This window comes from Corvus hawaiiensis, chromosome 3 (assembly GCF_020740725.1).
Source record: "Corvus hawaiiensis isolate bCorHaw1 chromosome 3, bCorHaw1.pri.cur, whole genome shotgun sequence".
Lineage (NCBI taxonomy): Eukaryota > Metazoa > Chordata > Aves > Passeriformes > Corvidae > Corvus > Corvus hawaiiensis.
In genome coordinates, this window is record NC_063215.1 from 70,919,286 (window position 1) to 70,945,508 (window position 26,223).

The following is a 26,223-nucleotide window of genomic DNA, read 5'->3' on the forward strand; positions in this document are numbered from 1 at the left end:
TTGTAAAATTTCAGTTTCATTGGGGGAAGGAGGTTTGTTTTTCTCAGCTTTTCTTGACAAAACTCTGATTCCTTAAAAACCAATCATCCTTTTAAAATCATTTAATAAAATCACCAATGTTCCTATTTGTCTCGTATCTTGGAAAAAATGGTTGTGCATATCCTCAGATGCAGACACTTTTAAGAGTGCTTTTGCACACATTATTGGCCAGCATGGAAGAACATTTACTATATGAAGCATGGGCACAGCATCTCAGATATGTGCATAAGAGTTTATCATGAATGCAGGGAAGGACACACAGTATTTTCATCAAAGCAATATGAGCAACCTTATACTGGATCACTGTAGCATGTCTAACTGGTGAACAGAAATCCATATGTACAGCAGACGTTCTTTGTAATGAAAGGACATATTTACATACATTTACACATCCATTAAAGGAGAAGCTGCTTCCACATGCTGAGATATCTGATTTGTGTCCTTTTAATTGTTCTTGCCAAACCAGAAAAGCTGTGAGTAGAATAATCATGGAGTGTTCACTTTATTGTTCTCTTTTCTAGATATATAGACAAAAAATTTAATTTTATTTTTAAAGTGCAACACATGGGTTTTTTTCTATATTGATTGTAATAGCATCCAGATGCCCATTTGAAAGGATGAAGTTCATTTAAAAAGTATTTTTAGAAGGGCTATTTAACAGCCCTTTCTTCATTAAGAGTCTGTATCAATGCATCACAGTACAATATAGATCAATGTATGGCAACATAGAATGTAAGTATCAGTGATAATACCAGTGGAAATAATTGTACAGAACTAATATAAATGTCAAGGCAGGGCTCTGGCACAGGCCAGCTTTCAGGTAACATTACAAAAAAGAGCTATTTTGCATACTTTTCTCAGTAGATTATTTAACTTAGTCACTCTAAGAGTTGCCAACACGTGGCAGTGCCAGGTTGAAACAGCAGCAGTTTTCCTGAGATTACATTTGAAAGTGGTTCCCCTTATGTACAATTTTCTTCCCTAATCACTTAAAAAAAAAAGGTTTTTGTGATTTGGGTTATTTTTCAAGGCCATGTGCCATTCCCACAGGACAGAAGAGGAGAATAGGAAGGTTATTGATCTCTAGAATAAAATTGTTCTTTAGCAGAAGAGTCTTTGAAACACTCACATCATTTAAAAAAAAAGCCAACAAAAAACCCCTACGGTCCATAGAATCATAGAGTCCTAGAATCATAGAATCACAGAAACGCCTGAGTTGGAATGGAGCTTAAGGATCATCTAGTTTCAACCCCCCTGCTGTGGACCAGGACACATTACACTAGACCAGGTTGCTCAGAACTCCGTCCAGACTGGCCTTAAAGACTTCCAGGGATGCAGCATCTGCAACTTTTCTGAGCAACCTGTTCCTGTACCTCACCACTCTCACAGTAAAGAATTTTTTCCTAATATCTATACTAAACCCATATTCTTGCTGCATGCAAGAGACTGAAATGGATAATGGCTTAAACGTCACTAAGATCCCTGAAGGAATTTTCCCATTATGGCAAAACTGTACAAAGAATCTGTGACACTGAAGCCCACAGACTAATTTGCTGAGGCCAGGTTTGCACACAGTCCCCTGCAATTGAGGGGGAAGAAATCGAATTTTTGGGGCTGTGATGGCATAACCTCTGATCAGCTTAAGACAGAGGGAGTAAACTCCCATCTTCCCTTACACAAGCTGTCTCAGTTGTAAAGCTCCCCCCTCGCCCCGTGAAGGCCACATACATATGGGACATTTACGTGACATAAACCATGGTGTCAAAGACCCCCAAAGCGCTGCCCAGACTGATTCCTGAGGCCTTGGATCAAAGGACAGCACGTGATCCAAGTGTTGCCTCAGATTCAGTGTGTTACAAGAGACTGTAAAATATCCAACATACACCACAGGAGAGGTATCTGGGTGCTCCCACTTGTCCCGAACATATATTAATCCATTAAACTCTGTTTCATGGGACTCTCATCACTGAAAAGATCAGAAGAAGAGGACTAAATGGACACCATGAGAATCCCTGGACTGGTGATATGTTTATAGCTACTCTGCCTCTCTGTCACTTTTTCCCTCTCCGCTCCCCTTTTTCTATTTCTTTCTTTCTCTCTCTCTCTTCCCCTCATATTTACTGTTAAATAAAATCCATACTATTGACTTCAGTATATGGCCTGATTTGCCCTTAATTCGGGCAGAGGCATCTCTTTAATAGTTGTAATAACTGGATCTTAACACTGATTTTGTTTTCCTTTGAAAACAGACTGGCTATGGCTGTCTGGAGTCAAAGCTTTTTAAGTCGGAATATTGCTCATCCCACTTGCTGGTGCTCTACAAGTTTTCCATGTGAGTACTACTGAAAGCTGTTTGAGAGCTTCCACTGAGTTTTCCAGTAGCTTCATTACAGTAATTGGAATCAGGAGTTATTTATTGCTGCCCACATTGATTCTGTATAGCACACAGATAAATGATACTGCTGGAGAAAGTTGCTCTCTGGCAAATCAATTGAACAGTGCAACAAAAAGTTGTCTGACTTTTGCACTTTAAAAGGCTGGTCCATTGGTATTCAGACTGCATATAATCTCATGATATTGTAATGGGTTTGGATGCCCAAACCATTCCAGGATGATTCACATCATTTTCCTTTACCAATCATCTCATGTGAGGATGAGATATTGCACACATTAATGCTTTCCGCATACCAAATTGTGTTTTTTTCAAATCTGAATAAACTGAAATGGTTGAAGTAATATAACATTGGCTATCAAGCTATTGCACTGGAACTGGGACATCAAGAATATTTAGAAACCATCATGCTGTCCTGCATATCATTCTGGTGGCCAAAACAATGTCTAAAAAGTACCAAGAAGCAGAATGCCAAGAGCCATGAAGAGATCATAATGATTTTGTACTTTTACAATGGAGTCGGTCAGTGTTACACCACCCTACTCAAGCTGACCATAAAATCCATCTTGCCTCTTCCACAGCAACACTAGTATTGAGGGCAAACCTTCTGAGATGAGCACAAAACTGTAAGTCTACTTCAGGCAAATTTTTGTGCTTTTGATGATTTCAGTGATTATGCAGAATGAGAGGAAAAACTGGCTTAGAAAAAGAGCAGAAGGGTTAAATTTTTGACTAAAAGAAGAGTAACTTAATTAATGTCTCAGGAGTAGGTTTTCTCACTGTGATACAGTCCTGTGGATGACGCCTGTCAATAGTCATTTCAGGAAAGATAAATGAGATACATTATGACTTCATTGTTCCTGTATGAGTCTGTCCATGCCAGTTAGTGTATTCTCTTTATTCTTGATTCATTGCTTCCTGGATATGACCCTGTAAAATAATTTTACATTTCTAAAATTCATCAACTTTTCTTCGTGTTTTGACAATATTCTGCAATCTCTCTTGAGCTTCTGTGCAGGCAGAAATCCCTTGACCTTTTGCATGAATACTATTTATTTATTTTTCATGTTTGCAACCATGAACCCAAGTTTCATTACACAATTTTTTAAAGATTCATTTAAAGTCATTAATCTGTCTGAATTTTATTTTAGAATTTTTCACAGAAATAGTTTACTCTAGAGTGATGAGGCAAACTGGGCTGAGTGGGATTTCTTCTTCGTGGCTTTTTGTGACCTATACAGGCCAGAGCAATATGTTTAAGCACCAACTGGGGTAAAATGGACTTTTGTTAATTTCTGAGAAAATATCTGCAGTTTTCTCAAACTTATCAAACCAAAAATTCATATTTTCAGCCTAGTACCCCTAGGTGGATTCTTATTCTAGTGTTCCTCAGAACACTTGTTCTAAGAACCAAGTGGCTGCTGTTGCTCCTCCTTTCCTCTTCTTCTTCTTTCTTCTTCTGTCTTATTTACAGCTTACAAAGTAAATTTTTGTTTATTTCCTAATGGAAACTATTAAAAAGGTGAAAAAAAGTATTTGTTGCTAGGGTATCGGACAGTACCTATCATTCCACGAGAACCCAAAGACAACACACGACAGAGAATATAAAGAATCTGTGTTGTGCTCTCTAAGACCATTTTAGGCCTGTAGTAGAGATTGCCTTTTTGAGCCAAGATAATTAAAATCATTGTGGACATGGTGCTTTTAGATTTTTTTCTTATAGACAAAGCTCTGATATGTGTTGCTGTAGAAATATAATGGGAGACAGACTGTAGCATGTAGCCCTGTTAGAGAAGCTACATCACTTACATAGATGTGGGACACAGAATGGTGCCAGAAGATGCTACAGCCTTCTTTGGGGTCCTGCAGCTGGGTGAAATACCTGCAAAATTTCCTGCTGCTCATTCAATAATGAGTCATTTGGAGTGGATGGAATTTAGACATTCAAATACAAATCAGTTACTTTGAAAAACACTGCTTTCAACTGCTAGTAAGCAGAATCCATCAGTGCTTTGCTGCTCTTCAGATCTATCGGCTTAAATTGCACTTAAATTGTCTTAACTAGGCAGAGCATCCCAAATCCCAATAACACAGCAGGACCAGAAGCAAGACATACCACTGCCAAAATAATTTCTGGGAGTTCAATCCAGCAAGAAAGTGTCCAATTAAATTCAATGTATCACATTGAATTGCTGTTCCAGTTATCACTTTCCAAAGTTATCTAAAAGAGGGAGTGGGGGGTGAGGGTGTAACACTTCTTTTTCTGAGATAGCCTCGTGGCTGGAGTGCTCTCCAAGGGACAGTGAGTGCTTGATTCCCTTTTCTTCCTGTGAAGTACAGTTCATGCACACAGACATGCCTCAGGAGCCAAGCAATGAGGTCCTGTGCCTGCCATTATCATTCTGACAACATATTGAGAAGAAGTGGCAGTGGAAGTAGAATAAGGCTTTAACTCCTGATTCAAGTACTTTTCCAAATAAATACTTAGATATAAAACAAAAATGTCAGAATACTGAGCTGGAATAAAATACAAAGAAAGGGCCACTGTATACTGAAATCCCTCTTTAAAAGAGAAAAACATGGGCAGTGTACCTAGATTAAAACATGCCCATAGAGTATCAGCTGTCCCAAGGAACTGGCAAAAGTAATTGAGTTGAATCTATTTATTTCAACATTTGATTGCCAGTTTGAGCTAAGGTTGGAAAGGAACAAGAAAATATCCCCTAAGACTAATACCATTGCAACAGTTTAGAGGTCTGTCAGAGCAGTGACTGGCACGAGGCTGACTGGCACCTGGAAATCTTGCAGCCCTTACACCCAGTGCCACAGGGAAGGGCTCAGGGCAGAATGACAGCAATTAATTTATTTGCCATCTTAGGTTCACACTCTGCAGTCAGCTATGGTTATGTTTTGTTTTGATGGTTGTTTGGGGTTTTTTCTGTTCATGTTATGTTCTTACCAACTGTAGTGTCATGTCTTGCAAAACTGACACTGAAACTATTTGTCTTGGGATTTGAATTTGTGAGTACCAGAATCACTGGGCCAGAAATGCCCGCAATGTATGTTCTTTGCCCAACAAATAGTCACAGTTGCTCATCTGCAATTAAATAACTGTAGCATTACACTATATAAAATATATCGAAACTATGAGAAATTTTCAGACCTTTATTAGGACAATTACCTCCTCTTTGCAAAATAAGTATACTCAGGAATGAAATTTTATTTAGAATAAATATTTAAATTATTGGGTAACTAGATTCTTTCCATTTCTATACTTTTTAGCCCATCACTTGTCTTAAACTCATTTCATATTAATTGAATAATCTCCATAATACTTTTCTAATGCAGCATTGTCCCAAATTTACAAATAAGCTACTTCATGTACAGAGACTTTTAAACCATCATTTCCAAAACTTTCTTCCTAAAATCAGGTTACTAACACATGGGTTTGAGGAGTTATTGATGCATTTCAATATTTTCTGAATGCATGTAAAGTGTTATTCAAGTCAATTAGAACTTCTGGCATTCAGCTACTGTAAAATTCAGGACACATTTTGTAGTGAAGTAAAGGAAATTTCCTCTTTTCACGTGACAACAGCTGTTACCAAATACTTTCCTCTTGGGACATCATAAGGCTTTGTTCCTTGCCTAAGCCTTGTAACTAAATACAGCATTTAAACCAGCTATATATATATAAAGATACATAAATAAAAATGTATATTAATTTGTTTCTCTTTGTGTGAAATTTAATTATACTGATCTTCAAATGTCACAAGATTTCCCCCAGAACCAGATTATCAACAAGCTTTTAGGTTTTTGGTTGTTTTTTTCTGGCATGTTACCAGAGAAGCAACAAGTTTTACATAACAGACCTATTTCACCTTTTTGTGTAGTTGTAAAACAAATTCAATATGCCACAGAAAAAAATCCTAGAGGCTAAAAAGAAATACAAATTCTAACATAGCAGAGTTAGATCTCAGGCAAGCTGTCTTGCAAGTCCCCTACTCAGTCACCCCAGGCAGTTTTGTGATGATTGATAGGACTGTCAGGCCTGAGGAAAAAAATCAGTGCAACATCAGTAGGCATTAAACTTAATGAAAGACAGAACATTGTTTTATCCGAGCATGGGCATTTCTAGAGTCTATCAACTTTCTAGTGGAAGCCACAGGTGATTCCTTACAGTTCACAAGGTGAATTAACAAACTTATCTTAACTGTATTAGTTTCAAGCGAGGGCAAATTTTGAAAGCCAGGAGAATGATTTTCACAAGCAACAATCGCTTTTCACATCCCCAGATTTTGCAACAAGCCCCAGATAATCCAGTGCTTTATTTTATTTAGTATAAACTGTAAACTGGACTGACCCTTTTGGTTAGTTCTTCTAAAAACAGCAAAGTGTAACATTTCTCTGTGCCTTACACTAATGATGTGCAACATGATGAGAATTAGAGAGCAGCACACAGTCAGGAGTCAGAACAAGAGACAGAGCATGAAGTGTTCTGAATGCCTTTGCAGATCTGTGAAACTTTCTTTAAATAGATATTAGATACCACATGATATGTTTCCCTTTTTTTTTTTTTTGGGGGGGGGGTTGTGTTTGTTTTATCTTGCTTTGTTTGATTTTGTCTGGCGTTTGTATGGGGTTTTGTTGTTTTGGTTTTGGCTTTTTTCTGGGGTTTTTGTTTGGTAGGTTGGTTTTTGGTTTTTGTTTGTTTTTTGATTGGTTAGTTGGGTTGTTTTGTTTAAATACAAAATTTTCCATAATGATTCTAGTAATTGGGACTCACTTTGGCTTAGAAGGTCCAAGGAAAATAAACAGACAAACCTATTCAATTTTCTATATAATATCTGTTGTATCTTCTGCACTGAAATGATTTATAGGAAATAGAGGCTTTGGCTATTTCTTCAGAAAATGTCCTGACATTTCAGAGAAAAAGTGGGATAAAGGAACAGGCTCAACAAATATCTCTAAGGAATGAAACAGGCACTATAGGAGGATGGACTCTATTTTACCCTCGCCCATATGGAGAAAGAAACTCATGTTTTTTAGAAACAATTAATGAACTACCCAGCAATTCAGCAAGGATTCTCTTTGGATGTCCCCTGCAGAACTCCCTGCCGTCAGATGGTAGGAGTTCTGGAGCGCAGCGGTGAGAATGATACTCTGAAATTCAGATCCCTTTTACCCAACAGAGACAGTGACTGTAAATTCCACTGTTAACACCCAAATGCCTGGGAAAGGCCACAGACTCAGAAACCTTTCTCATGGACATCTTCACTCCATTTAACTCCATGGAGAGGCATGGCTTCCAGCCCACCTTTTTTTCTGCTCTTTTTTCCATCCTAACAGATTAGCAGGTGCTGTTCAGCAGCTTTCCTCAAATGGTCTTCATAATGTGTCCTTAACTCTCCATGGCAACCATGAATTCAATTTCAATAGGGGTTGCTCCTGAGACACAGGCTGCAGTAGCTGTTTTCCTCTATGGTCCCTCTGACAGCCACTTCTGCAGCTTGCTTCTGCTTTGCCTCTCTTCCCTTCATCACTTTATTATCTTCATACATGAACTTCTTTTAGCCCACACTGCTGATGATGTGAATGTTTTCTCTCCAAATCAGAAAAACAGAATTATGGGATTTAACAAAACAATTTTATTGATATCCGTTCAATATAGGCCAGAATCAAGACTAGGACTTAGAAGAGGAAAGGACTTTCCTCATCATGAAAGAGTTTGTAGCTGGGGTGTAAGATTAGTTCTGTGTATTGACCCCTCCAAAGGTCTCCTTCAGAAGATGGAACAATTTCCTTCTCTTTTTTTAATGAGGAAAGCTAGGAAATTAACCAGTAATTCCTAACAAAAACACAATGAAATAAATCTCAGGCTCAATGAAAGCAAAACTCTCAAATAGTAGATAAGATAGAAGTACTGAATCATAGAAAAAAAAAGGTGCGAAAAAAGGGAAAGGAAACTTTCAAGTTAAAACTGAAACTTTCATATCACAGGTACATTTCTATCTGAGTGTTTAACACGCATTTTTTGTCTGAGAAAAAGAAGGCTAGGTATCAGAAGAGCCTTGGTAATCTCAAGAATCACACACAAACAATAACTATATATCACAGCAAATGATTCAAAGATCAAAATCCATACATGACTGTCAAACCTGAAAAACAAATTAAAGGTTATTTTCACAATGCAGAAAGAAGCAATAAAACATGATTTGCTTGCTTATAAGTCAAATATGTCTTTTGCAGTTTCTACTGCACAACATCTAACACAAAACATGTACTTTAGGATGCTCAATAGGATCTCACCTGCTGATTTCGATATAGGAATCACAGGTCTTCAGAAAAACTGTGGGTATAAGACACAAATCATTAAAAACACCACTTTAGAGCTTGCATCTCTGCTTGAAATAGCTGACAGGAAAAGAAACAAGCAAAAAAATTATCAAAAGAGAATCCTAAAAAGCTGAACTAACCTGCTTTAAAGTTAGGGGGAAAGAAATATGTCTTAACACTTCTGCTTTACTTTAAAGAGACTGCAACGACACTGCCAAGGTGAAATGGTACTTCAGCAAATGAAGTAAATTATCAGTGAATACAAGAAGCTCTGAGAAGCTTTTTGTCTCCCCTCTCCCTGTCTTCTCTTGTAGAAGAAAGGAAAAATAACAGAGCAGAAGTACCTTAGGGCAGCTCAAGAATTCTGTGTGCAATTAGAGTAATACTCTCCATGCTTCTGCTCTAGTCAATGCACTAAGCATATGCTATTTCCTCTCACTTTGTTTTTCGTGTTTCAGAAACCATTCCTCCCTAGCCTTTTGCCATGAGCCTGACAGGACTGACTCATATATTCTGGGATTTAAAAGGCACATTCTGTAAGTACACTTAGTGAGTCTTACCTGCCAAAAATGAAGCTCCCCCAGGTTTCTTCAGAGAAGAGTTGTCCAGTCTCCCTTAATACCCTGACTTCAAGCACAGAATTGGGATTTAAAAGTGTTTTATCTTTCTTTTGTTTGAACTTCTTTGTTTTGAACCTCTTGAACTTCTGAACTTACGTCAAAGTGAAATATCTGTGTTGTGTTTGATACCAGCTCTACAGAAGGAGGGAAACTAGGAGTAGGTTAATGCCATAACTATAAATTGCACTCAGGATGTGAAGAACTAAATATATAGTTGTTCAGTTTTATTGACACTGGGAGGAAGTATGTTTTTAAGGCATTGAATACTATGGTCTCTGCACATGATTTCCATAACTACACAATTAGGTAATTGCCCCTTACTGCTGGCTCAGAAGAAAAAGACATCAGAATTTCCCTTAATGCAACATCAAGAAGGAGAAAACATTGGGTCTGACCCAGGATTTTTAACGTCCTCTGTCCTGAGCCTTGAAACTCCACCTCTAAACACGAACAGAAATCTTTCCTGTTATGCACTGTTTAGTAGCCCTCAAAAATGTGTCAGCTGAGATAGCTGGGATATAATCTCTTCTGGGCATACTGAATTTTACCCTGTGTAAGTCGGCACCCACTTCAGAGTATGAAAATGTGTTTTGTGAGAGAAGAAACATATAAGCCTGAGTACAATCTAAAGGGGACCACAAAAGGCATTACTTGGCAAAGGAGCACAGAAAGGAAAGCCTTTTATAGGATCAAAACTAATAGGTGTTTGCAGTGGGAAAAAGGTAAAGTAGCTCAAAGCTCTACTTCAGGACAATATTGCTGCATGTTTATATTTCAGCTAATTTGCTGAAAGACATGCGAAGTTTTATCCACTTTCTTCTACACAGGGAAAGAAATTCTATCACAAACAGAATGATTGCAACACCATTAAAACCATTAAAACTGTGTTATCATACACCATGACTTATGTGGGGTACTCTTTAACACTTATGTATGCAACTATCACTATTAAAAAGCAATACATTCTTGTACTAGCTCAGGGGAAGAAGTGCAAAGAAATAATATATATAAGAATAGCAGCTGGTACTTTTAGGATAAAGTCAGTGCAAATTTATTTCTCTTGCTAACCTGAGATCCTTTTCCCTTCAAAGCTGACCTGAATACCAAGTCCAGCAACAGGAAAAGTTCAGGAACAGTATATGTTTGCTCAGTTGAACTCAGGTGAGTACTCACAGCTCACTGCACAAGCAGTTATTTACTCACTTATTTTTCTGTTTATTTTTTTCAAGTAACCTTTCTTTTTAGGAACTTCTAAAGATTATTTAGTCCCAGAAATTTTGCTTCTGTGCAGTGGTTTGTGCAAAGATGCTGCTATACAGAAATCAGTAAATTATACTTTACTCCTTTGGCTTATCATCCACTGGAAATCCAGAAATGGAAGAGATGCCAACAGGGCAGAACACTGGCACCACTGCTCCCAGTTGCAATCTCATTCCTTTGGACACCTCATGGTAAGATGCTACTGTTGAAACATATCTTTTGCATATGAGAAGTATTTGGTCATGTCCATCCAATTTCTCAAATTTCCCACGAGCAGCTTTACAAAGGGAGCAGGTAAGTTGCCTTTCTGTTGGTAGACTAAAGCCCACTGAACTAGCACATAAGCCCATGCTGGGTCTCATCGTTACTGCTGAGATGATGAATGCTGAATGACTCCACTTCAAAGTGAGCATACTGGAGAGTATGCTTTCTTTTAGTGAGAAAGACAGCATTTTTTGTGCCCATCTATATAAATTTGGACCAAAATTTTGTGATTTTCTTGTAAGTTCAGGCACTGCCATGTATCAGCTCTTTAGTCTCAAGATGAATTCAGCTGACCTCAGTACCACTGGGCTGGAAATCTGACACAGCAAAATATGTAAACTGCCTTTGTTCAGATTTAGATTTGGATTCAAGTCATGGCATTTCTAAGTTTAAAAGTGTATGTCAAGCATGTAATAATAGTATAAAATCTAACCATTAATTAACATTTTGACAATGCCTCCAGTGTGAGAACTAATGCAGTTAAATCGAGTATGCTAACAAAAGCCAAGAGAACAAAAAAAGGCAAAGAAAATGCAGCCTTATGGAGAGTCTTCCTTCTGTTGTAACATAAAGGAATTTAGGGCTTTGGATTTGAGGTGAGAGAACAACGTACATTTTTTTATGCTATTGCAAAACTCACAAATATTCCTGGGTTTTTGCACAGCATTTGAAGAAATATTTATGAAATGTCAAGTATATTCACATAACAAATGTCACAGGACTTATGAGAATCAATGATACTCTGTAGTATTGTATTACTGCCTGATTTTTTTTGGCCAGCATTTAAACATTCTTAGACCATGTCTATTCATGGTAGAAAACAAGCATGATCTTAAGTTTTGAGTGATGCAAGGTGACACAATGAAAATGAAGGACAATGTTTTGGCTCTGAGCATTAACTCTCCTGAGAATATCATTAAATCTCTGAAAACAAGAGCAGAGCCGATACATCTTTCATGTACTGTAAAACATACTTAAGCTTAGCTTTTATTTTCAGCATCTTTAGAAACATGAAGTCCCACTAAGCAGGGCTCTCCAACAACTCCATTGTCCTCTCACACAGAAAAGGCATCTGCTAATACAGCTGTGCCTCATTCTCTCAGCTAAAGGACAGAAGATGCCATCACATGTATTGGACTTCTCCAAGCAGCCTGATTACAGCATCTCAGCATAGCATCAAAGAAAGCATCTAAGAAAAAGACCAAAAAAAAAAAAAAAAAAAAAAAAAAAAGTGTGATTTTTTTTAATCTCCTTACCATGTGTGAAGTGAGATTTTCCAGATATGTGGTACATCTCAGGGCCTGTAAATTTATGGCAGTGTTTCCCAACAATTTCATTATACATTAATACTTCAAAATTCTACTAAATTATGTCACTTTCTTCCCCTAAGCTAATTCACCCATATAATTACAACACACTTACAGTCCATGAAAAAAAGGCATTTTGATACAGCATGTGTTTTATGCCTATTTGAAATAACATATTCCCAAGGTGACCTGGCATGCATATGAAAGTTTTCTGTAACTGATCCAATTTTAAGCACACCTTTCCACAGACACTTGCTGAATACTGTTAGTTTCACCATTTTAAAACAGTCCTTAGTTTTAGATTATGTTCTTGAGCTTGCACTCTTTTTCTTCCTTGTTAAATTTTTCAGTACGTTTTCCTCACAGGTAGCATTGCCATCAATTTCGTTATCCTTAGGGCCTTGAAATGCCCATTTCTAATAATTCGACCAGTATGGCTAGATAAGAAAACACTGTTAGCAAACAATAAATCACTGCAGTAGGATTCCACAGCCGTTAAAGTTACAACTTGTAAACAAATCCACAAGACAAGAATTCCTGCCTTTTTTCGGTTTCCTTCTGGTGAGTATTTTAGGAAATGAGAAATGGCAGGAATATTAAAACAAACAGTGTTTTAATCACATATTAGAAATTTGAAATTTGTATTTGTTATCATGGTTATTTACACTACAGTCTGATAAAAGAATGGAAACAAAAAATGTGACTTATATGCCCAATGAAGAGTAACCCAGCTCAGATACTTGCAACTCTCTCCTCTCATTTGATTTACAATCCACAAATTAATCTCCCAGAGGTAATAAGCTGCTTTTTTTTTTTTCTGACTGCAGAGTGCTGTGGATCAGATCATTATTGCCTGATAACAGTCAAAGCAAATGGTGAAATTTATAAAGCTTTCAGGTATGAATTTAAGCAATTAGCACTGTACTAGCAGCCTACAAATGTGATTTGAAAAGAATCCCTAAAGATCTTCTCTGCTATCAAAAGCCATTTCTTTACTCTTTCTTTTAGCTCTCTGTAATAACTTAACCAAAAAGAGAGGATTGAATGCCTCAGTCCCAAAAGGATAAGTTAGGACGCCCTTTTCCTATAATAAGGCAAAATGAAAACACATTTACAACACTTATACAACCTTCAGAAATGGGGACTTAGCTCTCATCATTGTAGTGGTGACAGCTTATATTGGAAGTAGTCCCAAGACAATTTCTTTTTATCCTTATTCTCAGCTAATCAGAAAAGTTCCTGGCTATTCATTTTAAAATGCTGCAATACCTCTTTAACAGTAACATTCACTTTAGAAGAATGCAGAAAATATTTCTTCCTTTACACAGAAAAAGTTGAGTTACTAGTGGAAAACCATTGAAAGCTCATATATTTTTCTCCAAAAATCATAATACTTTAGTTTCAAATTACCACCGGTAACACCTCCTGCTCCTTTCTCTTGAAAGGCCCTTGCAGTATCTGCTGCTGCTCAGTGTTTTCTGCCCTTTTGGTTAGGAAAGTGACACACCAGAAACAGTGAAGTTTTGGCCTTAGACAAGGGTACACTGAGGCATGGGTGACCTCTGTTACCCAGATGTCTACATGATTGCTTGAGGGTCTAGCTCGGGGATTTCTTTTCCCTTTGAGAAAAATATGAAGTTATTTACAGACCTGTAATAAAAACAAACAAAAAACCCCAAATAAAAATAAATTAAAATATATAAATAGATCCTTTTCCCCTGATCCTATACCTCTCAGCCCTAATCAGCTTGGAACCTCCATGGGTTGCAGGGAGACAACCTGAATCACTACAGTCTTCTCCACTGGACTGCAAGGGAATCCCTAATCCAGTGCCAGGAGCCCCTGCACTGATTCCTACTTTAACCTTGGTATCTGCAGTGCTTTTTTCTCATATATGCTCATTCCTTTCTTACAGATGATGTGCTGTTCTTACCCTCTCCTACATTATCATAGAGGCACTGCCACCAGCCATGCCACTGCCTCAGCTGCGTCCAGTGCCACTTTTGTGAAGTCCATTTTGGAGCCATTTGAAACTGCCATTGGCCACCATGGGGGCAGCTCCTGGTGTCTTCTTACAGGAGCCACCTCCATTATTGCCCCACCACATCCCAGAAAAACCCCTTCTTCCAATGTAAACCAAATATTACATCTCTGAATGAATTAAAATACAGCTCTTGCCCCATCCTACATGCTGGCTATGGATTTATACAAAATCATGTGCAGAGAAGGTGTCAAAAGTCATCAAATGAAAGCAGTATATCACATCTGGAAGAGAGGGGCTACCAAACCCAAAAATTTTTGGTGAAATACGGTTTCTTCCTTTCAAAAACATTCCCAAGATCTCTAAGATGAAAAACTCACAGAATAATACTCCCGCATTTTATTTTATTGGCAGGTATTCCTTCAGTAAATACAAAATATTCTGCTACCATTTTTCTACTTACTCGACAAGATTTGCTTAAAATCTTTCCCATTATATATTTATGTACCTGTCATTTTCTCTGTGTTCTCTGCTCCTTTGCCATTTGTCAGCATTATATTAAGCTGATGGTGTGGAAATTTCTGGATAATTAGCTTTGGGCAACATCACATTCACTGCTGAGTGATGATAGACATGTAAAGAGGCATCAAAAACAGAAGGAAGAAACACAGAGATCGTCAGGATCTCTGCAAAGGAGAGACTTGGACTGTTCTCCTTGAGGCAAGAGAGGCTGGGCTGCGGGCTGTGAAACTTTATGATTTAAAAATGGCAAAAAGGAGTTGGCGGGTTTGGGCTACTGTACACAGGTTTTATCTCATGGAGAGGCTTGGATACATTGTGTGGGACTGGGTTCTTGGTTAGCTTTTACATCTGGTCACTTAAAACCCGTGTTATGCATGAAAAGTGAACAGCCTTCCAAATAGGAAGGCTTTGTTAGCATTCTTCTTTTCCTCAGCACAGCATATTATAAATTCTCACCTGAGTAGGCACAAATGCATTCTGTGGATTACACAGCCATTAGACTGGGACACAGTATGGTTTACATGTAGAGCCATATATTCAGGAAGGTTTGATATGAACATGTATAAACCACTTATATGTAAGACTTTTGCTCCTGTTTCACTCTATCAAACTTTAGAAAAGACTGCAGACTTTGTTCTTGATATCTTATAAAATAATTGTGAACAAAATTCTTTCAATGCAAATTTCCTCGTCAATTTTAATAATAAGTAGATTGAAATATTTGATGTAGCATTGGAATCTCCCTACTAAAAAATGAAAAATATTTAATATACTTTTCAGGAAGAAGGGGACACACATTAATAATTTTGCTGTTGCTTGAAAGATCTGTTGACCATAAATAGAATACGTGAAATAAATGTCAATTCAGGTAACTCTGCCTACTTTTATTCTTCTGCTATTTCTCTAAAGTCAGTCGTATAGAAGTAATATCTTTGTTCCTCAGTTTTCTGCATTCCTGCTGCTTAATCTTCATCTGTAATCATGAAATCTCGCTCTGTAGCAAGAAAACACAATGTGAAAAATGTAATTCTATGGCTTAAAGGAAAGGACAAAAAACTACTTTAAAAAAGAGCTGTTTTCAAGAGAAAAAGAAAATACTTGTTAATAACGTAGCTGAGAGACAAAAATCTCTGGAGAGTATTCATACACAGCTCAAAACCTTCAAAAATCAAATTATTCCATTGCGACTGGATGACTTCTTGTGATCTAATCTGGGTGTACCTCACAAGGATGGATATGGGTACAGGTTTCACTATTTGTATTAAAAAAAATTGGTCTTCAATTTCTGCAAGAGGATTTTGCACTAAAAGAAAAAAAAATCTTTTGTCTGTGTCCTAGAAAAGGAACAGACTTTCTAATATTTTGATCTCTGTTTCTTTCACTGTGTCTTTAATGACTTCCACTGTAACATTTTGAACCTGTATCGCTTGTTCAGCCATGACCTGTCCAGTGCTGCTGTGATTGACCTCCTTATCTCTCCAAATTCAGGTCTTCCACAGACGTTTGAAGACCAAAAAAGAAAGAAAACAGCTGAGCACTGCAGGGTCAGGGGCAGCACTCCAGAGGTCAGCAGCATCTCTCACTTACAATTATAGTCTGGCATCCCTGAAAACTCAGAGGAGTGTTTTGGCAGTAATACGAATATGAATTTGCAGCCAAAAAGATCACCTCCTTGACATCCTCTTTGTAAACACAGGTGAAAGAGAAATTTCAGTGTCTACAGAGACAAGTGCTTCTGTGGAACCACAGTGGTAACTGCAAAATGGTTTCATTACTGCCGTGAAGCCCATTCACACACCTGCTTTGGAATCCACTTCAAGTGGGGGCACAACCAGCCTGGTCTAAGTTTAACACTGCTTAGAGGAAATCCCACTATTTACCACATGAAATCTGCTTCAAAATATCTTTGTAAGAGGTACTGAGAGCAGGTTTGAGAACATTGGAAGGGGAAAAAAAGAACAAAAGTAAGCTTTAAAAGGGCTTGCTAAGTCTGTTTAATGTACAGACACAGTGGTTCTAGATAACTAATCATCCAATATTCATAATGCATAAGTTGCTCTGCTTAAGATCCTCTTTTGTCTGAGCACACCACTGAATTGGGAGTGCTGGTTCATCCTAGGTCACAGCTGGTCTTTTGTCTCCTCCTCAACCCTTCCTGCGTTTAACAGGAACAGAGTCTCTCTTTACCTAAACTGGTTTCTGAGTGTAGAACATACAGATGAGCCCTACCTTGCAACTTCATTGTTGTTCCTCAGGAGTTCATTGTTGTTTGTGGTAGCCTGTTAACCCACTGCTTTTTTGATGCCATACTCCCCTTCCCGCTCTCCCCTGCCCTAGCCTTGGCCACTCCCTCAGTTTCTCCCTATTGGTTCCTGTACTCCAACCCCACCCAGGGACCGCCCCTGGGCCCCTGACAAAACCACCCCACACCCAGACCACAAGGTCTCTCTCTCTGACCCTGGAGATCGCGGGGACAAGATGTGATTAAAGCCGTCTCAACCCTCATGAGAGACCCTTCTTGCCTCCTCTGTCATCACTGGTTGTAATGCTGATAGCTGACCAGAGCAAGATTGCAGGGCCGTCCAAATTGGATTGCAGGTTGTGACTGGGTCGCATTGCCCTAGGTAACCCCCCGCTGAGCTCTCAGGGAGCTACAGCCTGCTAAGCAAAATCTAGCGGTTACAACAGTTGTTCCTGATTCTGAAAACTCCTCTCATTAAGGACAAGGCTGGCAGTTTTCCTCAAGATTTGACATGAAGATCAGCTCACGAGAGGCACCCAAGTTTTACTCTTCCATCAGGAGTAAAGTCAGTAACTTAAAGTATACCCAACAGTCTTAAGACTTTTTGATCCACTGTGAAAACCAGCATTTTTAAAGGAAATAAAAAAGAAACATGCTTTCACCCCTGTAACTGAGCACACCAACTTTTAAAGTGTCACAAAGAATCATAGAGTGAGATCTTCAACATAGACAAAAGTGGTAATTTTTGGTATCTGAATCATATACTTTCTCTTACTGCTAGTCCATTATGAGAATATAAAATAACTAACTCCCCAGGTGCTACCAGTAGTCCATTGCTGTTGCAACTCTTCTGTCACTCACAATGGCAATATTGGGGACGTTAGCAGACGCACTCCTGACAATTCCCATCAAAATCATGGATTTTGAACCATGAACCATTTGCTTGAGTCATAGAATCATAGAATGTCCCATGTTGGAAGGGACCCATAAGGATCCTCAAGTTCAACTCTCTGCTCCTTGGAGGACTACTTAAAACTAAACCCTAGGAGTAAAAGCATCTCCCAGATGACACATTTGCATTTGCCTAATGCTTATTGAACCTCTGATAATATTAATCACTTTTTTTACACCGCTTAACAAAACTTGAAAGTTCACTATTCACCAAGAAAAACCCTTGCTTTCAGTCAGCTGTCTTAAAAAATTTGTAACAGTTTTATTGCTTACTCCTTAATTCTTGTATTATGGGATTTGTTGAGTAACAGGCCTGAATTTGCCTCATCTATCACCTACATGACTTTGAAAGCCTCAAATACTTTTCCATTCTGAGACAGTTTCCATATATCACCTGACTTATTAACAATATCAAAGAACAATCAAGACAGAAGAAGAGCAGTTCAATTACTGTATAAAAACTAGCTTATAGATTATCTTATTTAGGGAATATAAAAAAATTCTATACACCTCTTTTACACCTATGAGTTTAAACCACAGGTTATAAAAGAGACATAGTCCAATAGTCCAGCACTGAAATTTGTCAACAATGTTCTTTAGCAGAGATCTGACTGTAAGCATTGATATTTAAGTCATCTTCATAGTGATATTTCTGTGACTATGCAACTCTTAATCATGCCTAAATATTTTCAGATCCATGTCACAAAGAGGTGAGATGGTCGCTATTGCAGAAGATAGCTGTAATAAAAAAAAATTGTTTAAAAAAAAAAAAGTCATGTATATAAATATCATAAGACCATGAACCCAACTGCACTATGTCTGCTACTTCTGTGCTAGAGTTAATTTTCCCATCTACTTGGATAAACAATATATTAAGAATTGTTTCTATTTCCATTATCAAAATGGTTTTAAGACTGGTCAGCACTTTTATAGGCCATACTAGTGGATTTAACCTACAAAAAGCAGACTTCTTTAATATAATAAGGGAGGGGTATTTATTTGTATAGATATGCATTTGTATTTATTAAAATTTTAATTTTACATACATAAAATGAAATTTAATCGGATCACCTGAAACACAGGTCTCTCTGCAGAGCTGTATCATATATCATATCATGCGACATGATGTGTTTCTCATAGACTTTTCCCCCCCCTTCTGGTATATCTATCTTCTCATACATATCTATAGGATCAAGAGTTTCCTGTTTCATTATGTTTTTAATTCAGTGAGAAAGCTTGACTTTTCTTTCAGTATTTTTTTCCATTAATCAGAAATCAGAAATCAGAAAGAGATCAGAAAACAGAAGACCTTAGGCAGGCAGAAAATCAAATTACTTTTGCAGTGTTTCTGTCTGAGGACTGAGACTATGGATGTTTTCATAAGGTAACTTCTCAGAGGATAATCCTCCACACAAAGGCTTTACAGCATCTCTGTAAAAATCAAACAAATTGAAAGCTCAAAAAAACCCAAACCAAAACAAAAAGAATTCCCTAACATAACCTTGAGTTTACTGAATAAGATAAAATTGTGCTGTTGAAGAATGCTTTGACAAATTGAATGAGAAAGTGGTATCTTCCTTTTCAATTCCAGGACCACTAGATCTACCTCTGTATACACAGTATATATTTGATTATCAACATTAAAATATGTTATGGATAGGTTAATAATAAATCTATAAAAAATTCCTGAATAAACTTCACAAGCTTGCCTAAGATTTCTCCCCTCCTATTTTTCATGACCAGTCTTTTCCTTGTTTAGCAGCTTGTCTCATTTGCTGCCGGCTTTCCATTGTTCAGGTATTTTTAAAGACTTTTCTCTCAAGTTTTCTTCCTCTACTACATTTTTAATATTGTCATGAAAATATGATTCTGTCCTTGTTCACCTTCCCACAAACATCTGTCTCTCTAACCCCAGATAGCTCATAGCTTTGAAGGTCATGGTCTCGTCAGACAAAAGATAGCATGAACTGCAATGCAGGAATAAGTACTTCAGAACAGCCTATTAAAGGCTGGTTTATACATGAGAGATGAATATGCATAATTCTTAATAGGAGAAAATAGATCTTATTAAATATTCTTGTAGAATATATCCCCAAAACAATATTGATCTTACTTAGGTCTTTTAGACCTTTGTCTAAGGTAAATTACTGTCTGCCCTTATGAACCTGTGGACCTTGCCCCTTTATCCCTGGTAACTCTGGCTCATTTTGCTACAGAGCTTAAGACACATGGTTTTAATATCCTTACTGATCAAACAGAGACTGAGGAAATTCAGAATGACTAGTAACCTTTGCGTTTTAAACTCTATAGCTTTTCTATTCTGTACATCTGACAAGGGAAGATCTGAACACTGCTTCAAACACAAAACATCTTTTCAGATGCATTTACTGCAAGGAAGGTACAGTATTTCCCTGAAAAATTCAAGTTATTCTCTTATAATCTGTTTCATAACAGTTACAGAAAAACTCTTTTCACTGAATTTTTATTTTATTTTTGGTACAGAGGTAAAAAAACATTCACTATTACTATGCAGCTAATAAGTGGCTCCTATTTCCTTTCCTTGATAGCAGTCATCTGCTCTGTTTTCAAGGTTCTCGTTTGCCACATAACTTTAAAGGTACATGTCTGAGAAACTTTCCCATGAGAAAAATTGCAGTTTTGAAAGCAAATAAACTGTCAAAAAAAGCAAAACTAATCGAAAACCTATAGGCACTTTTTTTCCCCAAGCAAAAACTTGCTCTGCCTCACAACGTATCTCATACTAGCTGGCAGAAATCTCTCTACTATGAGATATCTAATCCCACTCAGAATATAACAGAGAACCAGGAAAAGAGGAAGAAATTTACTGCAAGTGCATAAATCACAAACCATCTGCTTTAGGCTTCAGGCAGATAAGTTTAATTACTCCTTTGCAGTTTATTTGAAAACTTATGCTCTTCATTCAGGCTAAAAGACTGACGTATAAACGTCTGTCTTCAGTCAGAACAATCACAATCACAATTAGGAGCTGGAGCACTTCACTTTCAAACATCCATTGTGTGATGGTTAAATAGGGTTCAGTTTGTAGCAGCAATATAATTTATTGACTATGATCTAGGCAATCTGCTCAGTTGTTATAGCTCTGTAAAAATATTTGTTGTGGGCATCACACAACAACTGAGCTAGTGTCAGAAACTCCTAATCAGTAACTAGGGTTAGTAACTAGTTAGTACAATAGTAGCAAAAAATAACACCATCGATGTGTTATTTTATACCAAGTAAAAGTGTTGACAGGGTAAAACAGACACAGAACATTTTGACTTAATCCTCATTTCTTGAGACAGCACTTACAGACAAAAGGATTAAAAGCCTACTCAGTGGCCCATTAGGTAACAATACAAATCACTCCGCAACGTAGAGCATCCAATTACATAGTTGGTCCTGAGCTGAACTCAGTCCCTTCAGAGTGCCTGTAATTCACCTTTTGCAGGGATAAGAACACATTTAAAACAAAATTGCTCTAACGCAAGGATGCAGATTTCCTAAATTCCAATCCAAGGATATTGGGAAGTACCAGTATGTTTTCTAATACACCCCTTTAGTCAGCAAAAGTAACAGTGAAAGCTTTAATTTAAATTCATAACTACATAGTTAATTGCCACCATGACTGCTGCAGTCAAACTACCTTTTTTGCTGGTGCCAAGCACAGGGTTGGGAAAGTACTCTCACATTTATAAATGTTCATCTTAACTTGTCAGGCAACCATTAGTCCTCTTTTCATTCCATATAAATCTCCAAAATTTTCAGCACATTTTGCCATTCCTAAATTTCTCATGCATAGATTGATCTGAATTCTGGTCTCTGTCTTTTTGTTGTTGCTGCTGTTGTTGTTTTCACTTTTTTTTCCTTCCAGAAGTGCTTGGCTCATGGCTTGAAAACCTAGAGTCTATAAATGACCTTGAAAAACAAGCTTCCGCTAACTACTTTGGCTTTTTCCATGTAGCATGACAGGTCACTTAAATTATGGAGCATTAGCTAGTCTTCCTCTCTAGATGATTAAAGCTTTTTAGGTTACTGTAAAGAATGAATCATAGACAGAGAGAGATGAATATCCATGGAGTTTGTGAAAAGATAAGCCTGTTTCCACAGCTGGAAACAAAGGCCTATTTATTTGCATGGCAGCTCTCAGAGAGGGCAAGGGCTGACCTTGAGTTCCCTTAATGATGTTAAATAATGACCTCTTGTACTGCTACCTCATACAGGTGGGAATTTCAACTTCCCTTGCTGCTAACTTTTCACCAATTGTCTACACTTCCCTCTAAATTTGTATTACTTTTTACATTGGGTCAAAATATGTCTAACTCCACAACTTATTTGAGAAGTTGCATGAGTCTTGGAAATATGTAGTCTAGGTCCAGCACCAGGCTTTACAGATGATTGATACCAAAAGAACACATCACTTTTTTGAATATAAACAAATTCTGTTATTTTCTAGAATAGTACAGTACAGTGTTAAATGTACAGAAATTCCTGTTGTCTGAAAACCAACTACTTTTTTATAATATCCACCTAATAAAAATCCCAAAGAAAATTCACATGGATCTCACAGTTTAAATTTATACAAGCCCTTGCTAGAATATTAGGTAGTTAATTTATATAAATATTACATTTCTATTTTTAATATCTTCTACTGCACATATAATAATTGAGCATTAGTTGCAATTATTTATACCTTAACCATGCAGAAGAATTTTTTGCAAAGAAATCGCTTCATGAAGGAAACACATGAAGAAATCAAATTTTCTGTGGCAAAATGGGATCATTTAGCCTCAGCAATGTTCATCAGAGTAGTCTCTTTATGTCTGATTGCTGTTATTTGGTTTTGGCCCATTTAGTCAATGCATATTGCTTCTCTCTTACAACCAGGGATTTCTATTTCTTCTTCTTCAGTATGAGGTTACTGATGCATTTGAGATGCCTCTTAACAGATGCCATTTCATGACAGTGTTGTCTGAACCTCAAAATCAGCAGTAAGTTCTGTTCCTTTCTTCCCAGGGGCTTAGAGAAACCTCAGAAAACAATGGTCTGACCTCTACTCTCCAGCTCCAGCAAACCTTAGCCCTGAGACCAGCAAGTGTGACAGAGATGGAGATGGGTTCATTTAACCTTGATGCCACCCTTCCCCACACAGCCTGAACAATCCCTTTCCCAAGGCACTACTCCCCACACCCTTCCTGTCCAGCAGCACCCATCCCATGGGACAAGAGCCCCTGCACCACTGGACTCCCAACCCTCCAGATACACAGCAACACTGGACCCCAGCTGGGAACAAACATCTTGGTGTCCTTTTGCTCACATAGTAGCTACTTTTCTCCCATCTGGGGTGCAGATTATCAATGAAAGACCAACCAGGTTTCCACCTATGTTTTTGCAGCATGTGTTCCCCCCCCCCCCCCATCAGCTAATGTGGATTTCTGTGAAAACAGTCCATTGAGCTCAGTGTCACAACAGCAGAGAATCCCTCTGGACCCTCTGTTTGTGACTAGAGTTGAGGAGGATCCCCCTCCCCTGCCCTCAGCGCCGCCTTTCTGGGATAGTTCTTCTCATCTGTGATTTATGCTATTTCTTCCTGCCAGGTGGAACTAAAGGTGCTGGGACATTACTCACCAAGCAAAATGACATTTATAATGTAATGTGGATAAATTCCCAAACTGTCAAAACTTACTCAGAAAAGTCCTGTTACCCTTCTTTAGGTGGGTGAGATGAATTTCAGCCTCTGAGGGATAGTCCAGTGAAAAGTAATGACAGTTTCTATTGTATTATCTTTTAGAAAACTTCAGCTGCTCCTCCTGCCCCTCTCCAGGTGGTGGTCCTGCTGTCTGCTGATGCCTCCGCCTGAGACCTGATTGCAGGCAGCTTTCACTTACTTTTCTTACTGCAGGATAGGGCTTTATAGTGAACTTCAATGGCTACTGGGAAAAAAAAAGTAAGTATTTTGCCTTGACAAGCTAACATTAAACACCCTGACAGGTGCAGTTTTAAAGATATAATTTGATGGGCAAGTACCAAGGATGAAATTCCACCCTGCTTGCCTCTGGTAATGCCTTACTTCAGACTCTTTGCATTGCTACAGGACATTCTGTGCCTGTTTTGATCCACTATTTTCAACTGTGAATAAGTAACTGATATTTTCTAGGAGTCACGCACTTGGCAAATATACATATATATATGTGCCAAATACATTCTTTTTTTTTCTATATCTAAAAACAGCTTTTCATCATGTTCTCCAACACATTTTGTGTAAAACCTTAGTAACAGCTGATCCAGTTTTCTTTCCTTAAAAAAAGATTAACCAGCAACAATTCCAAACACAGAAAAGTATATCGACAGCACAAAAGACTAAATATGTGGTTGAATACTGTCCCAGCCAGTGCTTTTATGGAGCACAGACCACCATTCCAGGGATTCTAGAAAGCCTGAACAGTATAACAGCAGGGTCTTTGTTCTTTTTTCCTAAGTACATGAAAAGCACAGAGGTCTTGTCTGTCTCCCACTCCAGACGCTATGCCCAAATAGTGTGCTGAACAGAAGCCAGGCTTCAGGGTAAGTAAGACTGCATTATTGCCATCACATCCAACTTGCTTTCATTGTGTTTGATTTCATATTGTTTGATTAGTGGCTGCAGAAGAGACAGATGTCAGAGAAATACAGCTCTTTTTGTCCTCCAGTGCAGAGGTGGGCAAAGTCACTCGGTCTTCTAATTTTATGTCACTCATTCCTTATTATATCAACCCCAATTCTCACATCACAGTGAATTGCACCTCACCCACAAGCCAGGAGTGTGCCCTTGTGGCCAAGAAGGCCAGTGATATCCTGGGGTACATTAGGAAAAGCATTGCCAGCATGTCAAGGAAGGTGATCCTGCCCCTCTCCTCAGCCCTGGTGAGGCCATATTTGGGGTGTTTTGTTCAGTTTTGGACTCCTCAGTACAGAAGAGACATGGAGCTTCTGAAGCAGATCCAGCTGAGGGCTGCAGAGCTCATCAAGGGACTGGATCTTCTCTCCTATGAAGAAAGGCTGAGAGATCAGTCTTGAGAAGAGATGACTGGGAGGGGACCTCATCAATGTCTGTTGGTATCTAAAGAGAGAGTGCCAAGAAGATGAATCCAGGCTCTTCTTGGTGGTACCAACCAATAGGACAAGAGGCAGTGGTCAGAAACTGATGCATGGGAAGTTCTACCTGAATATGAGGAAAAACTTTACTGTAAGAGTAACTGCACACTGAACAATTTTTCAAGGGAGGTTGTAGAGTCTCCCTCCTGTAGGTGTTCAAGAACCATCTGGATACAATTCTGTGCCATGTGCATGAGCAGAGAGGTTGGACCATATGACCCCCTGTGGTCCCTTCCAACATAACCTGTTCTGTTATATACCATGATTCATTCTGCAACTATTCCCATTGATATCAATGAAACCATTTTAGAGAAACATTAAAGTTAAGGGGGGAAACAGAAGAAGAACTGCAGCTGGTAGATGTTAATCTTGTCATTTGAGTAGAAGGCACTCTGATGTTTTATTAATAATCAGTGAGGTGCAAGAATCATATGCAAGAGACTAGTTTTTCAAGATCAGGAGAATGATGATTTGCAAGATTTTATTCCTCTGGTAGGTGATTAAGGAAATAAACAGAAGATGTCCTCAAATAATCTTACAGGCCTGATTTTGTAACAGTACAAATTATGAAGGTTTTTTTACAGAAAGCAAGGAATTTAGGTACAAAAACTATGAATTTTCTTTTTATGCTTCCTTAAACAAGTTTTTCTACAAACGACAGATGCAATATTCGTAAACCCATACCCTTCCAAGACTGTATATTTGGGGGCATCTTTTAGAGGGGAAAATGGATAATACTCCCAGAGAAGCTGCCAGCTATCATTGAAGCCACCCACATGCTGTCAACATGCTGCTAGCAATTTTTTCTTCTGACTAATTAACACCTTAGTCAAGATGTGTTCACTTTTGTCTCTTGACTTACCTGACATTTTTTATATGATTTAAGTTAGAAGTTTGAAGAAACTCTGCAATGAAAATCTGTACATGCAGGATGATCACCGTGTAGAACAGGACCATTCTCTCCAAGAAAGGCATGAATTTTTCCCACAGTTGAATTTACTGAGGAAACAATAACAGCCACATGAATTTGAATTTTTTATAGTTACTCTACTTCAGTGCTGCCTTCTCATAATGTTTTCAGATGAAACTGTTCACCCCTAAGATGTTGCAGCAGCTATTGTTTCATCAGAGAGACTGTGAAGCTGAATTTTATTTTT